This window comes from Botryllus schlosseri, chromosome 14 (genome assembly GCF_051294905.1).
Source record: "Botryllus schlosseri isolate E-star chromosome 14, Bs_hap1, whole genome shotgun sequence".
Taxonomy (NCBI): domain Eukaryota; kingdom Metazoa; phylum Chordata; class Ascidiacea; order Stolidobranchia; family Styelidae; genus Botryllus; species Botryllus schlosseri.
Genome location: NC_137249.1, coordinates 12,271,596 through 12,279,079, shown reverse-complemented (window position 1 = coordinate 12,279,079; position 7,484 = coordinate 12,271,596). Strand labels below are relative to the sequence as shown.

Sequence of the window (7,484 nt, the reverse complement as noted above, 5' to 3'; positions counted from 1 at the left end):
GCGCTCATTGGATTTCAAAGACCCGCCAGTACTCTCTGAAAAAGGTATTGAACTAGCTACGGGTTGGATTATCAGTATGAACTCCAACGGAAATCCTGATGATCTTGTGATGAGGTTTGCGGTGATCCAATGTCATTCACAAAATCAAAGGACAGGCTTCTCTCTGCCAAATTCTTACTTGATCTCATGGAAAGAATTATTGATAATGGAATAAAGGCACCGCAGCCTGAGTCATTAGTGTCTGCCAGTATTTCTGAAAGGGGGAGTGATATTTTGGAATACATGGCTGGTTTTACTTTGAGAAAGGCGATTCGAAAATTCAATGACCAGTTAGACCGATCTTTGCTTGAATATATTACACTGGTAACTTGGTAAGCCCTTTGGCAAGTTGATCCCCCTAATGGAGCGGAAGGCCGGGGCACTTATTTATCCAAGCTCTGAGCTGCTCTTTCTTCTTGGGAGAGTCTACAGGGAGTTTACAAGGGAATGCAGCAAATCCCCAAAGTTAATGAACTTTTCAATTTTGCAGGACAGAGTTATCAAAAGTTCGTACGTATTCAACTTAACAAGCAGCATCAACAGAGCGACATGTTCTGATGTCCTTTCCAAACTAGTTATAGATTATATCATTGGCTTATTTCTCAGAGTGTTGGGTCACTCCTTCACGAAGAAGCTAGTTAGTTAACTTCGAAAAGGAAGAGAATCGAATAAAGGAAGCCAGGGTACTCGTGGTGATTTGAAGGGAGAACCAATATTGTGTAAAGAATGATGAATTGTTTTGTTTGCAATTTCATAGTTATACATTAGCATGTACTTCCCATCTAGTTTCTATGAATATGACCTAAGATAAGCACCAGTGCCATTGATGCTTTCTAATACGCTATGCATTATTTTTCAGGTTACACGTTCTGCCTGCACCGCTGACTCGTCTCTCTCTCTCCGGTGCTAACATTCAAACATCGCAGGTCATTAAGAAACGTTATTACAAGTAGGACGGTTCAATGACGATGAGTATATCAGCTAACCCTCTACAATACGAAATGGAAGGCACAATATTACTACATTCCGGCTATGTAGTCATAACTGCTATTATGCCTAAATCTCACTTCCTGCAATCCTTTCAAGAAATAAACACATTTCAACAGTTATTTGTGGTATTGTGTATATTGACCATTTGCTAGATGTTAGTCAGTTATGCAAAACTATCCGGGGCACAACTGGAAGTGACTGCTTGTTGCATGAAGACACCGTGGAGACCAAAGTGTAAACCCGGTTAAAATGAAAGATCTCCGGGTCGCCATGACCCTTTCATATCTAGCAAATGGGTTTAATGTCAGTGACAGTTTGGAGATATTCATCCGATTTCATCCATCCATCGTTGCATGGTCCGTGGTCTTGCGGCTTGTCAATATTGCCCGTTTCCAACTGCATCTGAAAAATAAATATCTACGGCAGCACATGGTGTGGTTGTAAATCAGTGGACTGGACAAGGGTTAGGATCGGAGCAAGCCATACGCAGGGCGGAACATAGGTCGTGGGGATTACAGTTTTACTAATATACGTTGATAAAAATGAAAGTACCTTGGAATGACAGCACCCTGCTTCTTCATCCAAGATGATCATCTCTATCATGGCTACTGTGACAATCCCTGGTCTAAAAGTGATCACATTCATGCATATGTATGCATGCGTGGAAAAGTGAGAAAATATTATGTATGCATATATATCTCAATCTATGCTAGTATTAATGAGTCTACAACTATCTCACACTGTGCTGGAATGATTATGAACTACGCTTTCTTCTTCTTGGCGATGGGTTCTTCATAGATGGTAGTCCAAACGTTACTGGTGCCATGCGTGGAAGAGGAACCGGCATTGGACCCTTTGATCTTTTTTATGGACTTTCGCTGAGTCTGGTGTTGAAGCCCATAGTATGCCTGCGAAGCATCAGGATGCCGAGATCGATATGCTTGCATTCTCTGTTAGTTAGAGGATGCGTTAGAGATCAAATTATGCCACATACTGTAAAATTGACACAGACCAGATTTCCAAAACAAGCCTCCAGAATGTCCTGAGTAAAGGACTTGAGCCATAAACAGGGCATTACTTCAGGAAATATTTCGGCTAATTTGACCAGATTCAATGTAGTGAAAATGAGTCCTTCAAGAGTTGGACGAGCTATTATCCTTTTTCTCTCTCTGTGATGCTTGGATACATCCGCCTTGAAATATTCAACAAAATTAAATTAAATTGCTAAATTAATCAAGACGTAGGCTAATTACTTCCCAATCCAACAGCGATGTCACAAACTCATAGATATACGATCAAATGAAGCGCAGCAACGGTGCAAGATCAACTGGTTGCTGTATAATATTTGGAACAGATATGGTGTCCTTGCTTTCGTCAAAGTCGTTGAAGAGCAGTTCATGGACAATTTCCGGAGGAATATCGTACCATTCCTCAACAACATCACTGACTTTCGAGGCCATCATTTCAATAGATATACTGTATAAATGAGTATACATTAAAATACTTATAATAATAATAAGACAGATCCCATGACAGTACTGAATTACTATTTTTCCGACTAATATTACAACCAGGCATTTCCAGTATTCGATAGTTGTAATGAATCACCAATACATATCTGCAAAACACTTACTATAAGGTCAAATGCCACAAAAGATCACTAACAGAAAACAGAAACTTTCTCAATGCTAAGGTTTTGTGACTGGCACGAATTTGCTCAACTCGTGAGGTCACTATCACCCGACCGGAAATGATTGACAGGCCACGCAGTTACCGTTCTATCCCATTCAGTTTTCCATGGTATTATCAATTACAGTTGAGAGGATGGAGGTTGCCAACTTATGCAAACTATCAGGGGAGAGTTCAAGTGCTGCAAACAGGTCCCTCGAGCAACGAATGAATTATTAGTGCATCACAGCATTATCAGGATTTCAATCAGTAGTATGTATTGGAGATTGTCTCGCTATAGATATCAACAGGAATATTGTCATATAATTATAACATCCAGTCTGATGCATGAGCGAATGAGTCTCATTCACATGAAATGTTGAGTCGGGTGCCAAATAATTACCCGTCAGTAACACAACAATTACGCTTTGCAGGAAGCTGAGAAAAACTGTACACGGAAATTTTGTTTGCTGGCCACTGGGATTCTGCAACAAAAGCCAACGAAAAATCCTGTCTGCGCATCCGATCAAATCCAGTAATTTCAAAGGATTTCAATTTTACAATGCTTCATGAAGGAATAGTTGTATTGAAAATAATAAATGCAACATAACCAATCCATCAACAGTACTACTGTGTCAGGGAGAGAAATAGAGTTTTGTGTCCAGCAATAGCTTCTTTCAACTAATTTTGACGATGCCGTTAGTCGAATGAGGATGAATCATCACAATAGACTTGGTCGACTCGGCTGTTTCTGGTCTTGCTTTAATGAATGCGTCAACTTCATCATTGCAGGAATCTAGAGCAGGAGTAAAAATATCACTGAGTTTTATAACAAAGTCGAATCGAAGGCAGTAGGCCTATACCAAATGCTGTTCGGAAGTATAAAAATGAAGGATTGCCAACTGCATCCTACCTAACTTTACGACTATTATGATGATAGTGATAAGTTTTCATCTTTTACCGAGCGGTCAATATTGATAGGTTCAGTCACAGATATCTGACACTCCTCATTCAATAACTAAAGTAACTAATATAATTACATGACCGCACATGTACCGTACACAAAAAGAAGTGTATTTTCAAAAGTAATAGCAACTCTTCCATTAATAGGAGGTCAGCGATATATAACCATTATACGTCATGAAGTCAAGAGGTTATGAACTCCCTTTATAGTAACTAATGCATTTATAGATCTTTTTTTCTTAATTGATTTTCAAGTGTTTTTATTTCAGACTACGTACACTTCTACTTACAAGTTTTTCAAGGCATACATATTTCAGTTATTTGCACATGCACGTGAGTGTAAACAATAATAATACTTCGATGACTAACATACCACAGTCAATACTACTATAAACGGTTAGTTACACTCTTACAAAACTATAGCTGACACAGTACATTTTCACTTACCGATTTCGGACACTTTGTATAGCTTTAGAAGTGCGTTCCTCTGACATTACCACAATTTCACTGGTGCGTGGAAATAAAGTATGAACGGCACTACTGCAGTACGTCGGCAAGAGTTGCCCGTGTTCAGTACTCAATTTTCTTGCGTGTTGCGTATCTCGGATACTACATTGAAGCAAGATACTTGTTAGTGATTCGCATTTGAAAATGACTCTGCCTTTAGTTGTCTATAAGTCCGCACTTTTGGTCTTAATGGCGTCCGGTCGCCTGTCGGTATATGGATGGGTTTTGGCAGCGATGTCAATGCATTGTAGGTACGGCATATTGCGTATTGGACCAACCATACGCGACATAACATCTGACTCTATGAATTATCTCCTTCACATCTTTCATGATCCCACTCAAAGACCCAAATCCAAGCAATAATCCCACCTAACAGCCAACAGAAATAACAAGGACTTTTGTTGTGTCAACTACTTGACGTCATTTCACGGCTGGGTGATTTCGTTTCCGTTTTCCGGAATATCGATTTGTAATTCAAATTACTTGAAAACTATCAGGTAATTTCAATTTTCATTATTTTATTCATATTCCTAACCACATAATGTACGAAATAAGGTGAAGTCATTTTGAAGATGCAGTTGACCTTTAAAAAATAGGACAAATCCTCTTACACGTATGGTAACCCTATTTTTACATGTATATGGCAGAAAATCCGCCAACAGAAAAATCCAATTGTAAAAAGAGCTAGTTTTATGATTTACAGTTCTGCCATAATATCGAAAATATTGTGAAACCAGTGTATCTTCCATTACTACACTAAAGCCAGATTCCACCCTAAAAATGTCAAAATTTCCCGGGGAATTTTTCCTTGGTTGGGAACCCCTGACCTAGGCGATGTAAAGAGAGGGCATGCACACTGAATGAAAGATGAAAGAAAAGGAAATATAGAAAAGCAAGCGACTAAAATGAGGTGGTATGGCATGGAAGGCGAGATCGATAGGTCAGGTCGTGTTTAACGAAATATATTGGCATAACGCCATTGTGAATAATATTCAATAAGGAGTCCCTGAACTGAGACCTGATAAGACCTTTGTGAGTCGTATATTTTGTCGTGTGAACGTAGATAACAAAGTATGAAATCGTACGATGTTTTGGTGCATAAAACTCTCTCGTGGCTATTCGAGATATGCGTAGGTAATACCACGTAGAGACATTGATTCACATTTGATTCGTGATTATTTCGCTGATTCGGAAGTCGATCGCATTGCCGTACGTGATTCAATAAAGTTACAAGTCGTGGAGACAGAAACAAAATATATTCGTCAGTGTGATCCATCGAATACGTGTGCAACAGACAGGCTTCGTGGTACGTCAGCCAACAAGGCCGTACGGCGTGGTTACGCCGGTCGTCGAACGCAAGGGAACACGCAGCGAATCGTAACCGCAACCTTCTGGAGTCAATAATACATCTTGGAGTCAGATTATACAATTATACAACTACAAACATTCGCTCTGCGTTATATCGTGGTCCAGTAATCTCGAGGACGGACCGTACTAGTAGGCCTATTCATTTAGAAGAAATTGCTTGTATTTCCGACTTGAATGTGGACACTGGACAAGCTCGCCAACTGTCGGATAGCGGGCGGATGACATTAGTATCAGTATAGATTATAGAATGTAGTATAGTATCAGTATCAGTTTATTATTATATTTTCATCATATGAAAAATTAGCATGGTTTCGGCCGGATTTTTTCGAACCACGATTTCGAAATTCAACAGCCGAATTTTTCGGATTCTGAATTTTCAATTTCCAACCGGAGCCGTGTATATAGTTTCGGATCCCGAAATTTTGGAATCCGAGCGTCTCTGGTCAAGACTCAAGATCATACCCAACCAGGGGATCTCCCAGGTAAAGGCCAATGTAGCAGAGATGAGCGGATTTGAGATTTCTATGTCCTAATCCAATCCAAATCCGAACCTTCAAATCCAAATCCTAATCCATAACTCTTTCATATTCAAGTCCATGTCCAATCCTAATCCGATTGCAACTGGAAATTCAGAAAAAATACTAATTTATGCAATGGAGGGATTCGAAAATTTTCTTTCACAACCAACGATTCACTTGATTGAAGATAACTTAGTAACCATATTTACATTAATAACTGATCTGAATTCTGAATAAAGTTTGTCGCCATTTGCCACACGACATTTCAATCTCCCAGAAAATAGGTAAATCCAATCCAAATCCTAATCCGTTCTGAAAAAATGTCTAATCCAAATCCAATCCAAATCCGACAAAATTTCACAAATCCTGTTTTTTCAAAACCTAATCCTAATCCATGCTCATCTCTGCAATGTAGTATATATTCATAGTATTATAGATAACTAACCTACGTAGCCATTATGGAGGAATCGAGCTATAGTGGCGCCACTCCTAGTGTTTAGTGTATTTTGACATGACCTAGTGTTCTAGTGTATTTTTTTCGAAATTCGGCTAATCTAGTGTATTTCCTGAAAAAATATCTGTAAATGAGGATATGCTATTTTGATGTGCTTCAAATAATTTATACTTTAGGAGATACCAGCAATTATTATTCGTCTGTAGTTGCTCATTTGCCACGAAAACCAACCCAATCGGACAATGCCTTGATTTCCTTATCTTTCTAGCATAGCAGTCCAGCAGACTGTTAATATCCTGAGATTTAATCCAGGACTCTTACTTTTGTAAACCTGATCATAGTACGGGACGCTACGAGTTAAGTTTATATATGACAAAGACTGACATAAACCGGGCCAGCCGTCATGCCTGTCGACTGCCGTAGTTTTTATGCTAGTTTGAGACCCGGTTCCAAGTCACAGAAATTGAAACTCTATTACCCACTCCAAGCGAACAGGATAGGCTACATTCCCCCCATTGACTGGACCAAATATTGAATAGTTCGTGTATGTATTGTATAGCCCGGCGATATACACCCAGTGTGTGGCATCATAAATACGGAGTCTTAATTTGCAGAGAGCATTATTGGCTACAGTGATTAGGCTACTGTGTTTTAATTTATTACAGACTTCCTATGTAATAGATTCGTTTAATCCCTTGGCAGTGAAAAACTAGAAAAATTTGAGTGTATGATGTTCCAACGACTTTCATATCCCTCACGCCTTTTTACTTTTGAGCTGAAGTAAAATTTTGTAACAGGGAAATAAAATACATGACAATATTGTCAGAAGTTGAGAAATTGCAGAAACTGTAATGATTTTGTCATTTGCTGAGTATTCTCATTATGTTATTGTTGTTAATGAGTCATTTTCATACCGTTCTTGATTTACTCAATAGTTTTGGCCTAAATTCCAATACTAGTGTATTTGTTGTCGATCT

The 7,484-nt window shown here is 38.9% G+C and overlaps 1 long non-coding RNA gene across 1 annotated transcript; it reads right to left on the bottom strand.

Annotated features, from left to right (window-relative positions):
* Positions 1-1,775: 1,775 nt before the first annotated feature.
* LOC145456577 (uncharacterized) lies at positions 1,776-2,193 on the bottom strand. The gene is made up of 2 exons (XR_013920653.1): positions 2,042-2,193; positions 1,776-1,979 (listed from the first exon to the last, which is right to left on the bottom strand). It is a non-coding gene; the product is annotated as an uncharacterized LOC145456577 (long non-coding RNA).
* Positions 2,194-7,484: the final 5,291 nt, after the last annotated feature.